The 19,684-nt window shown below is 44.4% G+C and overlaps 1 protein-coding gene across 2 annotated transcripts in view; it reads left to right on the top strand.

Annotated features, from left to right (window-relative positions):
- The first annotated feature begins 2,600 nt into the window (after positions 1–2,600).
- ELMO1 (engulfment and cell motility 1) overlaps positions 2,601–19,684 on the top strand; it is a 530,926-nt gene continuing 513,842 nt past the window's right edge. The window contains exon 1 of one of the 2 annotated variants that reach the window (XM_030308233.2): positions 2,601–2,691. The gene's annotated coding sequence lies outside the window, so the exon portion shown is untranslated. Of the gene's footprint in view, positions 2,869–19,684 lie in introns of both variants that reach the window. The other variant, XM_030308230.3, reaches the window with a different exon arrangement.

Below are 19,684 nucleotides of genomic sequence, written 5' to 3'. Positions count from 1 at the left end.
AATCACACCACAAGAGACAGACAAATCCAGAGTGTGAGCTATTCTCTAAGAGGGTTTGCCTGGACCCCACACCTTATTAGTAACAAGGAGTAGAAATACAGGTTCTAGATAGAAGGAAGGGGATATTTTGCCTCCTAATACTGTAGGCAATAGATAAAGTGAACGGATGAGTTAGAATCTGGATGACCAAAGAAGAAACCTCAGTTAGACCCTGAGACCCAAAGCTTAACAAGAAAAAAATTGGAGGTTAAGACCAGGGTCTCACTATATAGCATTTATAGAATAAAAGTGAGAGGAACTAGTGAATCCAAAGACTCTGATCCTTATCATGGCAGAGGAAGCCACTTAGTGGGGTGTTTTCCAGAACCCTGATCTGTTCTCACCTAACCTGTGGGTGTGGGGAGACACTGATGCCTGACTGCACTGAATTCAAAAAGATTTAGAGAAGGTGAACCAGGGTCTTTGGTCCCAGAGATCAACCACACAAACACAGACATGACCTAACAGTAACATAACAAAGAATTTTGCCTTGCTATTGGATCAGCAGTGAGATAGATGCATTTGAAAAATAATTGACAAGATTTAGCTGTATTGTTTGTAATGGTCAATTAATTAATTAATTTATATGACAACTAATTTTTTTTTTAAGGATCAAGACTGGTGTCCTTCAAGGGAAAGATGGTTAAGATGAGAGAGATTTGAAACCATAGGATTTGAAACCATAGAAGTTAGAGTAACGGAGAGCATTTAATCCTCAGGAGAATGTTTAGATAGAATTCAGTGTCTGTCTTCAAAAATCTGAAAAAGGGTATCTCTTGGAGGAGGGATGTGACTTATTCCATGTTAACTGCAGAGGGCAGAGCTGGGATCAAAGGGTACAAGGAGGTGGATTTGTCTAATTGCTGTGCAAGGAGAGACACAGAGTTCCCTGTTTACTCTTGGAACAATTATGACAGCTAACATTTACTGAGTGCTCATGATGTCTGCACTATAGTTGAAGTCTTTATATGTCTTAGCTAAAAAGTTGTGGATCAAATTCATAGTTACTATTACAAGTGCTCATAGCATCATTGGTAAAGGTTCCTTTTACTGGCTGCTTATTAACTTACTTCGTTTGGATACTTACCTATTTACTGTTATTATATCATTATCATTTTACAGATGAGGAAGGCTGATTACTTTTCTGGAATCATCCTACTTTAAGTTATTGGCTTATAATGATCTGGACCCAAGTCTTCCTGCTACTAATATTGCCTTCAGAGGTTATGCGTATAATAAGAGGTCAGATCAGGGCTGTTCATTAGAAATATAATGTGAGCCACTAATGAGAGCCATATGTGTAATCTTACTTTTTCTATTAGCCACATTAAAAATGTAAAAATAAGCTATTGAAAATATTTTAATTATTACATATATATATTTATACTTATATTTTAACCCAATACAATAACCCAACTGACTCATCACATCTTAAATTATTATCATTTGTTCAAGTGATGTAATCAACACAAAAATTATTAACAAGGTATTTAACGTTCTGTTTTTCACACTAAGTTCTGTGTCTATATTTTCATAACATCTCAGGACTAGCCACATTTAAAGTGATAGTTGCTCGGGGCTCTTGGCTGCTAATGAGGAGCCAGCACAGGGTTAAAATTTAAATCTCTTTGCAGGAGAGAGAGTGGGATTGCAATTTAAAGAGGACCTTTACCTTCCACCTTATATTCCAACGCCTCCTTGCTCCTGATTTACCTCCTTTGCCAGTTTGAAGTAACAACTGCCTTTGTCTTTTCTGGTATAGCCAACGTATATACTTCTGAATTTGGAGAGAGCAGGTGTTTTTCCTGCAACCTTCCAAGGACTGTCATTTCCCTTCTGGCAGCTACACTGGGAGTTCATTTGTTTGAATTTTGCTTTGAAAGTCACAAAAGTAGGTTGCATTAATTAAATAACGTACTCCAAATACCAAATTGGGAGTAGAACGTCTTGCTTCATGAAAAGTTATGCAAAATTAGGGAGTCCTTGGTTTAATTGATTAGAAATAAATAGTGTAAATGCATAGGTGACTATAAGAGGGAGTAAAGGTTTTGTTATTTTTGCCACGTTGCTCACGGGTAGAGGCAGAGCGTCAGAACAAACACACCAGCCTCTTAAAGTAGCTTTAAAACAGCCCACCGAAGTTTCCCCTCGAAATTCCAAACCAGCTGCCAAAAATGAAAGCTTATAAAAAGATGCCACGCGCTCTCGGCCTCCCGGAGGTGGCGCTATGACGGTGACGGAGTTAATTAGTGCCTGCAAAGCGCCGCGTGTGAGCTCATCCGAGAAGTCATGCTCTGCACACATATTATTTATAGCCGATCTGAGGCGTGCACGGTGTTTGACATTTTTCTTCTTTTTAAGTAGGGGGACTTCAAAAAGTCGTGGACATTTCCCTCCACCCTCCACCCCGCAGGCAAAGTGCAGTAGGCAGGCTCCAGGGCGCGGGCGGGAGGTGAAAGCGCCAACCACGCGTGCCGGCGTGCAGGTGCCGGGGGCGGCGGCGGCCACTCTGCAGCGTCCGCTCGGGAGGAGAGTTCGCGGTTGATCTCGGGATGCCTTGCAGATGCAAAATGTGTCTCTGGCCAGCAGGAGGAAGGAAGAGGAAGTGAGAGCAGCGGCAGCCGGCGGCGCAGCAGCCGGCGGATCCCCAGTGTAAGTGCGTGTGCGCGGGCGAGGATGGGCACGGGATAGAGGCAGAGCCACCCACACGGCCGCGGCCCGGAGCTGAGGGACAGAGCTTCTGGCCCCCCTTCAATGGTCACGGGTCGCCAGAGCTCTGGTCGCGCGGAACCCTCGCCGCCACCGCCGCTGTCCTGCGACCCCGGGCAGGTTCGTAAAGTTTCCTGGACTGGCGCCGCGCCCCGACTCGCCGACCTCAGCGCGGCCGGGGAGGGAGCTGAGGCTGGGGCACTGGAGGAGGCGTCCTGTTCTGGGGGACTCTGGGCGCCGCGGGGACACTTTTGTTTCCTCCCTGGGGGCTCGCGGCTGGAGCAGGGGTAGCCGCGGCGCTCTGCGGGGCGAGGGCTGCGGGCGCTCCGGGGCGCTCAGCAGTTGGGGAAGTCTGGGCAGAGCCGGGCGGCTGGAGTGGGAGTGGGAGTGGGAGCGGAGGGAGGGGGCGCGGGAGATGGAGAGCAGGGCCCGGGGCCCGGGAACCCGCGGAGGCGATTTGGCCAGGGCCGGCTGGTGGGGGCCGCCGAAGGACTGCGCTGCTGGCTCGGGGGGGACTGGGGACAGGGGAGTGTGGGATTTGGGGGCTTGGAGATCCGAGAGGCTGCGCCTGGGAAGGTACTGGCAGCTCGGGCTCCGGCTTTTCTCTGGTACTCGCAGATGGGAGGGAATCCCTCGGCGATCGTGCTCTTGGGAGGGGACAGCGATGGGCTAGAGGGATGGAGGGCCCGAAGGGGCAGGAGGAAGCGATTGAGGCGGCTGGGACCCTCAGGGGCGACAGTTAGTAAATACTCGCCTCCTGGGAACATACCGGGGTCTCCCGCTGGGGACTCGGAACGAAGGAGGCGGGGCAGGGGGGTTCTATGGGAGATACTGGCATGAAGGGGGGGGGCACCAGGCGCGCCTTCAGAGTAGGGGCCAACGGGCTTTGGGGTCCTGGAATCCGAGCTGAGAGGGGCGGCGGAGATCGCTAGAGTAGCTTTGAGGAAGAGGAAATATAGAAGTCTGCCAGCCTGGGGTGCGCGCGTGTGTTGGGGTTGGGAAGTCCGTGTTGTGTCGCGGGCGCGCGCGAGGGCGGCGAGCGTGTGAGCAAGTGAGCGTGTGTGTGTGTGTGGTGTGTGTGTGTGTGTGTGTGTGTGTGCTGTGTGTGCTGTGTGTGTGTGTGTGTTGTGTGTGTGTGTGATGGCGAGGGGCTCCGAGCTTGGGACTTACCGCCAAGTGGACCCTCTCCGCTTGGGGGCCGGGACGTTTGAAGTTGGCAATTCCGGGCAGAGGTTGTTGGCGGTGGGACCTGCGTTGACCTAAAGCTGCAGGGCTTGGCCTCCCCCAGTGACCTGGCCCCTGGGGTCCTCTGGACAGCTCTTAGGACTCACTGAGCATATTTTGTGCAGCCTGTGCCTCGGACCATGGGCCTGCTAACACCGCTGGCAAGAAGGATGCGGACTTAATCCGCTGTATTTAAGATTTCAGAAGAAGCTTGAGACCAGGGTTTCTGCCTCCGGAGGCAGGGACTTGCAGGCTCCCAGGTTATCGCTGCTAGTGGCTTGGGGGTGGTGCGGTGGAAGAATTTCGGAGGTTTTTGTTGTTTGTTGTTTATAAATAAAATAATTAATGATATGCATTTATGCATCAATCATTTGAGGGTAACTTTAGGAACTATGAGGGGCATAACCCCACGGGGTTCACTTTTAGATCAAAAGGCTGGCAGTAGCTATTGTTAAGGGCCTCTTCTGGTTGTGGTTTTTCATTTTTCCCTCCATACCCACTCCCAAGGTATTTCAAGGATTTTTGTTTCCCAGTTTACAGAACTGGGGACTCAGAAGCCCAGATACCCTGCCATCAGGTGGCAGACTTTTTTTTTTTTTTTTTTTTTTTTACACGGTTGCCCTTCTGAACTTCTGCTCTTTACTATCTGTACATTTCCTATCTCTTGAGGGCTGTTACAGGTTAAATGTTGCCTTTTTTCCTAGTACATTTATTACTCAGATTTTTTTTTTTTAAATTAGATGGACTGGTTGTCTTGGGAAATTGTGAGGGAGTGACTTGACCTGCAGTGTTGGAACTCTGCAGTGGGGGGTGGGGTCTGGAGGGAAGGGAACTGGGGAAAAAGTTAGTAAGTGTCCGGGAAGGGGAAGTTGTGAGGCAGTCCCAGACCTGGGTCTGGTGGAATTTAGGATCCCTTTTTGGGCTACAGGATGGGTAGTCCTGTTAGTGGCCATATCTTCACACACACACACACACACACACACACACACACCCGCCCCCATCCCCTTGTCCTATTCCTACTTTTCTTAAAACTGCAGCCAATCTGATTGCCTTACATTCTTCTTTTTCACCAAGTTCTTTCCCCAGGAACTTTGCATATGTTATTCCTTTTGCACAAAGAACTTTTCCCCACATGTCCAGATGGCTCACTCCCTTGCACACTTCAGGTCTCTTCTACCCAGTTGTCAGCATTTATAGGCAGCCTTTCCTGACCTCATGTAAAATAGCAACCAGCCAACTCCATGGTCCTCTTAAGTAACTCAGTTCTGCCCCCCCCCTTCAGCATTATTACCCCTGGCATTACATATTCATTTGTTTATTTGATTATGTCTGTTTTCCCATTAGAATGGAATTTCCATGAGGGTAGGGACCTTGACTTGTGTATTACGTCCAGAACCTAGATGATTGTACTGACCGAGAGATGCCTATTTATGGGAAATATACCAGGCAAATATTGCCGCATCAGTGGCAAGTGAACCCAGGTAACAGGCTTTTGCTTTCTTTCTTCCTTTGTCCTTCCTACCATGCCCAGCCATTCTTCTTGCAGACCTCTTTCTGCCCTGAGTAGACTCAGAATTTTAGCCTGAAGAAAGGAACAGAGAGGTGATTCCTTGAGAGAGTAGAAGACCAGTATAGTTTATTGATAACACGTAGCCACTTCTGATCTGGTGTTTGTTTTATCATATTCCTTGGAGAAAGTCTTTGCAAAAGTACGTGTTGCTTTACTCAAAGAAATGCCCCCTCAGGAAAAAGGGCATTGCTGTGAGTGGGGTGAAGTCAGATATCCACTCTATCTTGTTCTGCTTTCCCAGAAGATGGAGGTGAAGGCAGAGGAGGAGAGGACGTAAGGAAGAAGAGAAGCGGCAAATGTCTAGGAGAAGAAAAATGAAAGGGAGAAAACAGATGAGGGGCTTCTATAGTGCTTCTAAATCATAAGCATTTATGAAATTACAGTATTGAGATAAGATAATACTTAAGTGGTTTAAAGTAATTTACCCCCCTTTGGGTGTTTGTTTGTGAATGGGTGGGAGAGGAGGAAGAAGAGAGTGCTTTGAAGCCCTTGCAGAGAGGATGTGGCTGGGGTGTGCCAAGGGGCTCTACTGAGTGCACGCGTTGCTTACCTTACCATCTTTCTTAACACTGAAGGTTTAGAGCTAATCATTCCTATGGAGGACATTTCCTGTTCTGATCTAAGACACTGGGTACCCTTAAGGTTTGTAAACAGGAAGCCTGCCACCACTTTTTAATGCCTGAAACCATCCAGGTGGGTAGTTTGGTTTTTAAGACATTCATTCTATTGAATTGGGAAAAGGTGGGGAATTACTAAACCCTGTCTACATCACAAAGCCTCAAGTGTTTGCTGCTAATTATGCAACTCCATCTCTGCTTCCTTCTTGTCAACTAGTCTAGTGTTTTTGAAGTTTGGGGTTGCAGTCCAGGAGTAGACCATAATATCAATTTATCATGTCCAAACCAGCAGTTTAAAACATGAAATAGAAGGGTACAATGGAAAATAGGGTGTTTTACAAAACAGACACTGAATCTTAATGTCAAATGCGTTGCTTAAGGTTAAAAAAAAAAGTCTATTAAAAGGTCTATTTTAATAACTCTGGAGCCCTAGGAATCTACATTTCAACCAATTTGCCAGAGATCCTGATGAAAGTGGTCACAAGGCCATACTTTAAGAAATATTTAGCTGCTCCCACCCCTTACCAATGCTATTGGTTTAATTTCCTGCAAGAGCTGCTATTTACAAATGTTCAATTAGATGCAGTGAAAGTGTTAGCCATTGACTTAACTTTTAAAATGCTACTGTTTATAGAACTTGATGATATGCCTGGCTGTGATTCTGCCATATTGGCAAAACTGGAAATCTGGTTGGTATGTTTGTCACTTAGCGATATGGCGAGGCAGTAGATTCATCGGAAATAACTCTTTAACCTTACTTAGAATAAAATGAATGTACTCTTTTCTGGCCAAGTTTTAGTTTAGTGCTTTGGTGGTCTTTGGAAGCTTAATCAACTTTTCCTTTCATATTTTATACCCGGTATTCCCCATATGCCTATCTTAATTATTTTTGGACATTTGCAAAGACACTAGTCATCTTTTCTTGTGGCAGCCATGCTGCTGTGATACATAATTAGATAAAACATTTTATTTTATTTATTTATTTTTACGTAGGCTTCATGCCCAGTGCAGAACCCAACACGGGTCTTGAACTCAGGGCCTTGAGATCAAGACCTGAGTTGAGATCAAGACTCAAGATGCTTGACCAACTAAGTGTCGGTTAAGGTACCTCTAAATAAAACATTTTAGAGGACTTGGGCTTGGGCCTGACCAACCAAAGAAGAAAAAAGGGTGAGAACTTTAGCACCATCCTAAACAAAGATTTTAAAGACCAACCATCCAGGAGAGAGAGTGTGGCTCCCGTGAAAGGCATGTGGCCCCTGAAAGACTTTGACTATGCTCAGCACAGCATTATTAGGTACAGCGAAGCCATCCCTGCATGCATAACACACAGAGGGGTTGCGGTTTTCAATCTCCTGGATAATTTAGGTTGTGGGAGTGTTAACAATTCTAACTTATTTATAATAACCAGTCCTGAGGCCCATAAAACATTGTTAGGATCCGGGGTTAGGTTAACTGTGTTTTCTAAACTTTCACAGGATAAGTGCAGGTACAGTTTGACCAGAATTTTGTCACTGGCCTAAGGAAGTGAACAGTGAAGTATCCAATAGGAATCTGTGTGGGAGAGGGAACGCTAACACATTAAATAGAATTAACCACAGCAACAACCTGGCGTAGTGCTGAGTGGAGAGATTAGTCACATGTATAAATAGAAGGAGATGACGATTCCCAGTCAGTGTTCTAGGCCCCCACAAACACTGATTTCCAGAATCTGAGCAAGATTATTATTGGAACCTCAATTTTAGGAATTGAGGCTACAGTTTTGGCTATTTTAGTTCTAACAGTTAATTCAGGGAATAAAACTTCCCTCAGTTAGAAAACGTTTACTACTTGCTGGACTCCAGGACTGCTGTGTGTCGGGTGGGTTGTACTTGTTGGGTAAGGGACAGTGGTTGGAGGGCACCATGATTAGGTAAGCCCTGATTGAGCATTGCCTCAGTGGTCTTGGAGTCACAGGATCCGTGCGATATTTTCCTCCTTGCATCAAGAGCTGACACCCTTCTTCCCAGAATGCTGCTTTGGAAACGGTGGAGAATAGACAGCAGAGTATTATCCTACTTTACAGATGTGGCTTGGAGGAATGAAATGTCACGGGGATATTTGGAGAGTAGATCTGAGCCTTCCTGACTCTTCTTCCCCTGTTGGTCCTTTCCTGTGCACCATGATGCCTGTTTTGGTGATTTCCTGCTCTTGTTGGTTCTCTTGTACTAGCCTGGCCTGAGGCCAGAACCCCCATGTTGAGCTAGGCTGCAGTGCATCCAGGGAGCACTTCCCTCCTGTATGCTGGTAGAAGTGCCCTGGGTTCCAGTGGATGTGCTTTGTGTTGCCATGGCTCCCAGGGATGTGCTTTCTGCCACTGAGACCAAGTTTTGCTGAGTTGGTGCCTCTCTTTGGATATCTCATTCCGAAGCTAAACTAGTGGGGGGGACAGCATGCCCATCACCTAAGCTCATGATATTGGAGCATATAAGCCAGAATGGAATTCATTAATCAAAAATGAGAACAGTGTTTGCCAAGGAGAATAGACACATATTCTTTAGCGAACACTTTTTTTTTCTCTCTCTCTGTGGGTGAGTCATGGTGAAAGCAAAAGCATGGAACCAGTTGGTGGTGGGGAGGGACCGAACGGTGGTAGGGAATACATTTAACAGCATTTTCCATCTAGTCTTAAGTTTTGCTACTTCTGCCCCGTAGATTAATACCAACTAAGGGAACCAGAGACTGGAGTCTTCAACCAGAATGGTTTTTCCCTTGGGTGATGCTGAAGCTACTGATTCTGTTCTTTTTCTCCTTGCAGGCTATTGCCCCCCCCCCCTTTTTTTTAAAGTTTATTTATTTTTGAGAGAGAGAGAGAGAGAGAGAGAGAGACAGAGAGGGTGAGTGGGGGAGGGCCAGAGAGAGAGGGAGAGAGAGAATCCTAAACAGGCTCTGCAGTGTCAGCGCAGAGCCCGATGTGGGATTGAATCATGAACTGTGAGATCATGACCTGAGCCGAAATAACCAACTTAGCCACCCAGGAACCTCTGGCTATTGCCAGTTCTATGTTGACTTTATTTCAGGCAGTCTCAACCTCAGCACTCTTGACATATGGGGCCGGATAATTCTTTGTTGAGGGTGCTGTCCTGTGCATTGTAAGAAATACTAGCTTTTTTTGGCCTCTACCCTCTGGATGCCAGGAGCAACACCCAGTTGTAATAACCAAAAATGCCTCCAGACATTGCCTATTGTTCTTGAGAGGGCAACCCCTCATCCCCCAATTGAGAACCATTGTTTTGTTTCCTTACGTAAATTAGACTAATTGTGTGCTGTCTGACAGGCTAGACTTTTGATAGCAGTTTGTAAGTGCCCCAGTTTTCTGGATACTGGTGAATTCTTAGACCCTGAGGTGGTGTATTCACAGATAGATGGCCTCACCCTATATGTTCTTTTATTTTCTCTAGATCTTCAAATTTCCTCTGGAGCTTCCTTCCCTCCTGTATTACAATTGTCTTCCTAACCCAGCTCCCTTTCAAGTTTGAATTTCATGTGTGTTTCTTCCTGGTCTGCTGTGGCTGAAGAAACCTAGCAGCTCATGATTTTATGTTTCAGTTTCCACAGAAGGTCTGGAATTCTGGCCACTGGTTGCTGCCTTAACCATCACCTCTACCTAATGGGACTATGATAAATGAAATGAGGAAGGTGGTTAACAAAGCTTAGTTTGGCTACATTCAGAGGCCTCTGTCACAAGATTAAGGAAGTGTCTGTGTGGGAATGAGTTAACAGGGTGAAATACCTCCTCCTTTGCTTGTAAAATGTACCTTGGCTAGTTGGATAGTAATAGATATTGTTATTCCATTAGTGTGACCAGGACATTGTACTGGTCAGGGGAAAAGCTTTAAGGTACGTTTGTATGTGAAGTCCTTTCCCCCTCTATCCATTAGATTTCTGTCCTAATCTTGCCACATTTATTTTCTTATGTAATTATCTGTCGACCTTTTATTTACCTTCACTGTTTGGCTGCAGTAATAGTGCAGAGCATCATCTAGTGGCTTAAGTAATGTAGAAATATTGCTGGCTTGTATGCTGGCTATGTCTCCCCAAGGCAGCAGCCTTCTTATAAGTCACAGCCCTATGCCAACCCTCCACCCTTCCTTCCGCCCTTTGTGCCTTTTTTTTTTTTTAAGTTTGAAATTACGTTTAGAGAGCCAGCATTTTGTGCTATGGGGTTCTGTGGCTGAGCAGTGCTAGATGAGCTATTTTCCAGGCTGCTACACACAATTACCCTTAATTTTGAAGCGTAATGCATTTCAAAATATTTTTTTTTTCTGTTTTCAGGCTCTTTAACCCAAATGCAGAGCCACAGCTGGCTTTGCCTGTGGCCCTGAAAAGGCATGTGGCTTGGGAGGTAGAGCTAGTGGAAGGACTTTGGTTAGATTGCGTATTTTGGCCGAGTGAAGAGTGAATTCCAATCACACTCAGTAAGGCTGGTTTTACTTGACTCCTGACCACCTTCGCCCCTTGCCCCGCCTCGCCGTTTTTAGAGCATTTTTAGAGTAGACCCTGTGCCCCAGTTGTTCCAATTGTGGGCCACTCTGTGGGAAGTGACTGAGTACTCAAAAATTTAGGTTTGGGGGAAGGGGTTGATTCTATCATACACTTAATAGTAAGCATGTGTGTGTATGTATGTGTGAGAGAGAAGGACACACACACACACACATACATTTATGCAGCTCTCTTAATAATGAAAGGTCTTAGAAGCAAAGACACTTACTATATCAGCTGCTAAATCTTATTTTCTTCAGTGCTTGTCATATTTACAGCAAGTCAGTACAAATTTTGTTAAATCAGAACCTTTATCAAGGAATGAATGTTTCCATCATTTTTGGACTTACTCTACTGCCACAAAGTGACTTCAACTCATTAGAACTATTTTCTCAGTTACTATCCATTCTTCAGTGGAGAGTTTTGGGAAATATTTGCCTGGGTTTATATGAGAGAAGCACAATAAAGATTTATTTATTAATTGTAGTATACTTTAAAAAATAAATGTGTGGCTTACACTTAAATGCATATAAATGTTTTCACATTGAAATATTGCTACACTTATAGCACCCACCATAACACATTATTTACATTATTCGTTCATTCATTCATTCGTTTATTCAGCAACCATTTTAATTGCATTTCATGTTCTGAGGTCAAGGCACTTCTTGGACATTATAAGATCCACTTCATATGAGCCGTATGGGAAGAGGGGCTGTGTGGAACACAGACCCATTAGCAGATAGTCATAATGGAGTGTGATAAATGTATGTGTAGAGTGTTTGCAGATCACAGAGGAAAGAGTTCACAATAAAGTAACTTTGAGAAAGATCTGGAAAGCTGAGTACTAAAAGAAAAAAAAAAACACATGATATGTCCAAGGAATACATCAATCAGGGTAGTCAGGAGAAAGTCTGGAAGAGGCCTTGTGTCAACTCTTCTGGGAGCTGGGCATTTAGATTGAATGGAAAGGAAAAACAAAGGATTTTAGGCAAGGAAAAGACACAATTGGAATTTGATGAGAAATATAACTGCCAGGGCACCCAGGGAAGGTAGATGAGAGGGGGCAGCAGGAAGGAGGTACCAAGGACTGACGGAAGCTGTAAGCTTCTTCCTGCTGCAGCTACCCAGAAAAACAAGCAGTCTTAGGCAAATGAATAAATAAGTAAAGCAGCATGCTTTCGGTGTAAATGCAACCTGAAAACAGGTCTCTCTACCCTACCTTCTAGTCTGAGTAGTGGGCCATCCTCTTCCTTTAAGGAAACAATTTCCAGAGACAACCCCCCACCCCCAACCGAGGGCTGGATGGAAGTTGGAGAGAAAGGATATTGACATTGATGAAAACAAAACAAAACAAAACAAAACAAAACAAAACAAAACAAAACTTGGTGACTGATTAGATTTGGAGAGAAGGGAAAAAGTAGGAGCCTTTGAGATTTAAAGCTAAATAAATAAATACTTGCTGGCTGAGGATTCAGGTATCTTTTTGACTTTATCAGCTGAATGACTTGGTGTAAGTCAATTATCATTCTCAGCCTCAGTTTTCATATCTGAAAGGGGAGGTAATCTAAGTCCCTATCTCTTGGAGCTGCTGAGGTAATTAAATGTAATGATGATTGTAAAGTAGGGTACCCCAGAAGCAGTGCATTGGATTTGCTGTTGTTACTGATGTTATTATTACTAATTCAAATAGTTACTATTCAGGCTTTTTATTCAAATATCTTGCTAAAATCCTTTAAAGACATACATTTATTATTTCATATTCTCTATGAGTTGTAAGTAGCCCAGGAAATTCCTGTTAAGGTCCTGGCTAGACTGTTAGTTTGATTTATGTCTCTTTTGCTCAAGAACACAGAGAGGTAAGCTGCTGAAATACAGGTCAGGGGAAATTACGATCAATTGTGAATGAAAAGAACTGACCTAATGAATGCTGTTAGCAACTTGAGGTCCTCAAGTAAAAGCTCTTGTAAATAGATCTCTTTCTCCCATTCACTTGGAACTAACGTGGAGTTTTGCTGTGTTATTTTATTATTATTTTGCTTCATGTAGAGAGAATGGAGGTTGCTAATTGGGACTCTTCCCCTTTCCTTGATTCCAGTTTTCTGGGGGGGGATGTTTGCACTTGCCCAGTGTGGACAGGAGCCCAGTGAGAAATGCCCCACTTAGTGGAGTACTGGTGGAAGAGCAAATGGCAGGAATTTAATTCAGTTGAACTGGGTTTCATCGGTTGTGTTGCCTATTAAGGAAATTCAGTGGTTCCAATAACACTTTGTAAACGTCTCTTTTTGAATCATTTGGAACATTCCAGTAAGTAGGGACCTATTAATGTTCAATGGCAGGTGGGTGGTAGTAAAGTGTTAATCTTTCTTCTTTGATCTGAACCTGTCAACCTGATTAGGAAATACTCTGGGGATTAAAACAGAAAAATAAAAGTAGGATGACTACAGTCCTGAGTGTGACCCAGCATCGATCTGTTGGCCCAGAGTAATGAAGCATGCCAACTCTCCCTTTCAAAAGTGTCTCAGGTTGGACAATTCATTTTATGGCCACCTAAGTAGAAACCACCTGTTTCCGTTTCTGTTTATTTTTTCTGGCTTTTGCTAGTTGTTTGGGTGACTTTTCTGCTTTATGTGCCTCCAGGAAGGCAACAACTGGCTTACAGACGCACCAGCTCATTAAGGAGTAGCACATGTACCTGTCACTTGGTAATGGCCTTCACGAAGTGGATTGAAAAAAAAACCAACCTCAATGCAGACGCTAAACTGCCATGACGTAGAAGTGTGCAAGAGAACTGTGCGAAATGGAAACTGCTTCTCTAAACTTGTGCTTCGAAAGAGTGTGGCTTCCCCACCTCCCGTTGCTGTAGTTGTAGAAGTCACTCATATCTCCTCTAGATGCAAATCTCGTTTGGTATGTGACAAATCGCACCCTATTCTCAGTGTAAAATAAAATTTCCAGTCCCTATCTCTTCTCCCAAGAGGGTGATAAGTATGGATGATTCAGCTGCTGGGTTGTCACCTGTGTAGCAATACCTCTACACTGTGTATTAGGATTGGTGTGTAACTTTAAATAGGATCCAATGTTAAATAAATGTTTAAAGACCCATAAAGAGATTTATGTAGTGAAACACAGATATATAGTAAATCACTGGAGAATTACATTCAGAGCAAACTGCGTATCAGTTTAACTATGATTCAGACACCTTGATTTGCCCTGTACCCATTTTATGGGTGATGAAGTTTGTCTGTTAGAGAGGCTGGCTGCCCAGCATCATGCAGATCCAAATTCAGTGCTCTTTTCTGCAGCACACCAAATGCTAACTTTCCTGCTGCCAAGTCTCCATCAATTTGTCAAATTCATTTTTGCCTCAGTTGAACCTGTTACATTGGGATGTTGTGTTGAGTGGCCATGCTACTTGGTGAAGGGTGGAGAACAATTTGGCATGAGCCCTAGTGCCAGAACACAGGTGGCAGACTGTTCATCACCTGACCCCAGGGCTGACTGCAAGCAAGATGGCAGAAAGAAGAGGACGGTAGTAGTGGATTCACTTATATTCCCGTGAGACATGATTCTGCTGTCATAGAAGTTGTGACTTTAAAAAAAATTTTTTTTAATGTTTATTTATTTTTGAGAGAGACAGAGACAGAATGGGAGTGGGTTAGGGGCAGAGAGAGAGGGAGACACAGAATCCGAAGCAGGCTCCAGGCTCCTAGCTGTCAGCACAGAGCCCGATGTGGGGCTTGAACTCACGAGTTGCAAGATCATGACCTGAGCCGAAGTCGGATGCTCAACCGACTGAGCCACCCAGGCATCCCGGAAGTTGTGACTTTTGATGACTTGTTTAGAGCCATTTTAAGTCTTTGAATATGCTACTAACAATTCTGGCATATGAAAGTGTCATGAAGCAGTCTGAGAATCGACTCTGGAGCTGATCATGATAAGGCACATGAAGGGGTACAAAAAATAAGAAGTCATCATGAAAATCTCCAAGTTTGTTTTTATTTCAAAATACATATTTTAGACAGTGAACAGGCTTTAGGGTAATCATTCATAACCAGATCAATGCAAGGCCCAGAGAAATGACATAATAGCAGTTGTAACATTGAGTTTCACTCTTCCCTCAAACTCTGGCAATTGTGTTATGTAGAGTTGGGCTCATCCATTAGTTTTTTGTTTTTTGTTTTTAATTTTTTTAATGTTTGTTTATTTTTGAGAGAGACAGACAGAGTGTGAGTGGGGGAGGAGCAGAGAGAGGGAGACACAGAATCCGAAGCAGGCTCCAGGCTATGAGCTGTCTGCACAGATCTTGACGTGGGACTCGAACCCATGAGACGTGAGGTCATGACCTGAGCCGAAGTCGGATGCTTAACTGACTGAGCCACGCAGGCACCCCGGGACTTATCTATTTGAAGTGAGAAGTGCCAAAGGAGGTATGTAGTATCAAATGCAGGGAAGGGACACTACCACAGGACTTTAGTCTTCAGGGTACCAGAGACATTGGAACCCCTTATCTTTAGGAGAAGGATCATAGTATATTTGATGGTTACTATGGGTCTGATTTTGCCTCCAGTGTTTTCCTTTTAAAATACTTTTTAATGCATTTGTTTACCCACAAATATTTATTGAGGACCTGCCAAGTACGATGGGGTGTACTATGTGATACATGAACAGTGGTGAGTCTTTTTCCTACAAAAAATAGCAGACCTATTGCTGCTTTTAGCCTGCCTAGACACTCACTAGCAGAAGAAAGGTGCATTGATCAAAGGATCACACAAATAAATGTGACATTTAAGGTCCTGATGCTGAAGGGCTGGGGAGGAAAGACACTGATGCTAGAAGGGCCCCTGGCAGGGGATTAATGTTGTCAGAGAGGGCTGGGAAGAGGAGAATGGACTTTATTGGGAAAAGAGGAGTCTGTGCAGATGACTAGCATATGTGAAGAGCAGACACGGATGTTGAAGGAACAGGAGACCACAGTGCCCAGGGCAGGGAGCACTCCAGGCCTGGAGTAGACTGGGGAGGAGGGATCCTCGGGATCAGGGTTTGGGTCTTTATCAGAAGAGTGGTGGGAAGTCACTGGAGTGTTTTACCCGAGGGAGTGATGTGATCAGATTTATGCATTGCAAAGATCTTCCTGGTTATAGTAAGTTTTACATTATTTAAAGTTGGTCACAATGTGGATGCTCTCTTACTACCTTTTTTTTATTTATTTATTTATTTATTTATTTATTTATTATGTTTATTTATTTTTGAGAGAGAGAGAGTGGGGGAGGGACAGAGAGAGAGGGAGGCAGAATCTATCTAAAGCAGGCTCCAGAGCCCGACTAGGGGCTCGAACCCACGAACTGTGAGATCATGACCTGAGCCGAAGTCGGATGTTTAACCGACTGGGCCACCCAGGTGCCTCACTACTTTTAGAATCTAACCATTTCTAAGAGAATCAATGTAGTCACTAGTGTCTCCTTCAAATTTTAAGCAGCAGTTTAACCAAATGATTTAACATGGATGTTGCACAGTGCCTCGTTCTGTGGTTCTCAGCCTTCAAAATGCCTAAGATTCACTGGGAACAAGAAACTGCATTTTAGCAGGTTTCTCAGTTGATTCTGATGCCAGTGGTCCCGACTCCACTTTGAGAAGCATTGTCCCCAAAAGTGCTAAGGAGTGAAAAAAGAATATAAACCTTGAGGTAAAACATTGTGAGGCTGCCAATAGAGGAGGGAGCCTCTTTACTGTCGGAGTTTTAACTTGGACCCGTTCTCCTGATACTGGAGGGATTTTCTTCTAGTGCACCTGAAATGGATTCTAAATCCTTTGAGTTTCTTCTAATTTATTTCCTAATCCTTTCATATGCAGCTGTTTTCTCAGATCTGTGGCTTATTCCCTCTGTGTCTCTGATATTTTACTTTACATTGTGTTGCCATTTAATAAGAATCTTTTTTATGTAAGTCCCAAATGAGGTTATAAGGCAGGGAGGCAGGGGGCGGTGGGGGAGGCCGGCCAGATGAAGAGGGGGCTCAGAGGCCCCTGCTTGGCTTTGCTTACTTTGCCCTCTACAGCACCAGACTGAGCACCTTCTGCCAAGGTGAGACCAGTCTATAGTTACCATAAAAGGGGATTGTTTTCAGCTATTCCCCAGAGAGTAGGAGAGGCCAAAATTCTGGCTCAGGTGAAATCGGGCTGAAATGAATATTAAGGACAGACTTAGAGCAGAAAAGAAGTCACAGAACACATCAGACAATTCAGCAGGTGCTCAGAGAGTAAAGTGCCCTGGACCCACATCTCCCTCTGGTCCACATTACACAACTCAGTGGTCACCTCCTTGGGGAACCTTCTTGATTTCCTGGTATCCCCTCCTAGGACATGTTCGGTGCTTCTCTGTGCTGAGTAGATTGGAGGTCATGAAGGTACATATTCCCAGTGCTGAGCCCATAAGAGCCACTCCGTGGTATGTTTTCAGAGAGAAGCACAATTATGTATGCAGATGAGCACTGTGTCCTACAGTCCTTTTGGGAAGAGCCCTTTCAAATGGCTTCTTTGTCCCTGAGTATGGAGCCCAAGGACACGTGGTTTGGGGATGTAACTCTCATTGTACTCATTTCTTCTGAAGTCAACTGCTGCTGGAGGTCACTGTGATTGAGTCCTGGGCCAGACCAGATGTCAGATGTGGGGAGACAAATGGCTACTGGCTTTGCAATGCCCTAATCCTGTGGTGGCCCTGGTTACTGCTTTGCTGTCATTCCACTGTGCCCAAGTGTACCTTGGATGTAATGAATTTTCCAGAGGAGGAAACCAATGTTTTGTCATTTGCGTTATTGTCTGCAGAAGTATTTATACCTCATGTAGGTATTTATAATTCTCTCCTCATCACTGAAAAGCCTGTGGGGCATAGATATTAGAGACCATAACTTGTAAGAATGTAGAAAACATTTCTTGGCTTCAACCCTGAAATTTCTATCCTCTTTGTGCCTTCATCCCCACAGTTCAGCCAATGTTGAAGCTTGAGAGTTTTTTTCTCTTTTCCTTCCTCTTCAGTGCCTGTGGACGACCAGGCATTTGTGACATACACTGGGGGTTGGGATCCCTACCACATATGTGGTTACCCACATTTCATTTAGTACATTCTGAGAGCACCGTGGCCTTGATAATTTATGTTTCTGCACTCTAATTGCACATTATTTTTCTAGCAGCTATCAAAGGTTTCAGCTAGCAATTGAAACTTGATAAGTGTCATGGCTCTTCATTGCTGGAATGATTAATCCTGATGTTCAAGACCTGAGCCAAGCCCATTTCTTTTAAGACAAATAGCACACACACAGTAAACCCCAAACTTAAGTGTTCCGAGTTCACTCTGAAAGTAGAGCACATTCAGGCCTCTGGAACCGCATTCTCAGAACTTCCACAGCCCCTTTATCCCTTGATAAAATGAGCAAACCAGTCTTCACTCTCCCAGTGTGGGGATTCTGCCAGTTGCTGGGTCTGTGTATTTCAATTATATATTCTGGAGCTGGAGACTAACCATGGGATGGGCTCTGTGACCCACTGGATAGACTGTGAGATGGCTCTGAGCTAAGAAACTCCATTGATCACCTGAACTCCATTTAGCACCTTCTCTGATTGGTGGGCCACCAGTGACATTTTGGATCTCCTGGAATTAGTGACAATTCAGAGCTGGTGCCTGGTAGTCCCTCGAAGGTCTGATTATTTCCTTTTCCCTAATTCACATTCCCCCTAGTGAAAGGCTGTAGGTCCCTTTGGAGGAAGGCTGGGAGAAAGATTAATAGTATGAATTTTTGGCGATCTACCAGGGTCCTTCCTCAAGGGGATCCAGTCTCGCCTTCATTTAAGGGGTTCTGGACCTATAAATTGGTTTAAGCATGGGAATTGGTGGAGAGGCCATGACTTTTTATGATTCAGGTTAGACTTTTGTCCCCTTGACTCACATCTTCTCTGCTTCTACAGATTAAGTAAGAATTTAGTAGGCTTTCTATCTTTTTCACTTGTAGTTGACACCAGGAGTCTCTGTGAATCCAACTATGCTGATTGGTCTTTGACGCTGCTGTCCATATGGTAACCACACTGCCCTAGAAAGTACTTAGAGTCTTTGACTGGCTGAAGGGCTGACCTGCCGGCTCCCTTAGACACTTCACTGAACTGGCTTGGGGAAGCAACACAGGCGAGAGCTTCGCAGCCACAATGATCGAAGTTGAAATTACTCATCATCTCCTTGCTATGGGCAAATTCATTAAGCTCTCGTGACTCCTGTTCCCTCCTGTATAAGTGGAAATGGTGCTCATGTGTTGTCACAGTAAAATGAAAAATGTCCCCAAGGAATGGAGTTCTTTGGGCTCCAGCAGGTGTGAAGTAGATGTGAATGGGTGTACACGTTTTGAACCTCTTCTCAAAAATTGTGCGTTTAAGCCTGTTGGTTGGATGGAAGGGGTGGAGTTAGGAGTCACAAATGGACTTACAGGATGCACTGTTTGTGGTTAGCTTCCCATTCTCTTCAGGTTTGCTGAAGTCCCTCAAGTACGGGCTCGATTTTAACTGTTGTAGGAAAAAGTGCCATTTTGTTAAAAATAAGTAATGCCTACAAAAGAATTTCACATTTCCTGTCCTCTGCATTAGGACTTAAATTTCAACTTTACTATGTTTTCAAGAACCAGTGTTTGATTCCTGGGTCTTATTTTTCTGTCTATAGAGAAATAAAGTCTATATGGGACAGGTGACCTTCTTAGTACTTAGCTGATGCTGTGGAAAGTCTTGTTTGTGGACCCCGTTTGTGGACTTCATTAATTGACTCATTCTTCAAACACTCAATGCCAGGGAAGTGTGATACACAGGGAGTGACTTGGCTTCCTTCAGGGGACACCCATAATACAGGGTGATTAATACCCCCACGTAGGCACTGACCACTGTCACTGTTGGCCAAAGGCCTGCTTTATGGAAGATGTACATGGTGAGCTCCGCGGCTCTGGTGGTCCAGGCATGGAATTTGGGATCAAGA

The sequence above is a fragment of the Lynx canadensis genome, chromosome A2 (genome assembly GCF_007474595.2).
Source record: "Lynx canadensis isolate LIC74 chromosome A2, mLynCan4.pri.v2, whole genome shotgun sequence".
Lineage (NCBI taxonomy): Eukaryota > Metazoa > Chordata > Mammalia > Carnivora > Felidae > Lynx > Lynx canadensis.
This window is presented reverse-complemented; position numbering and strand designations above follow the sequence as displayed.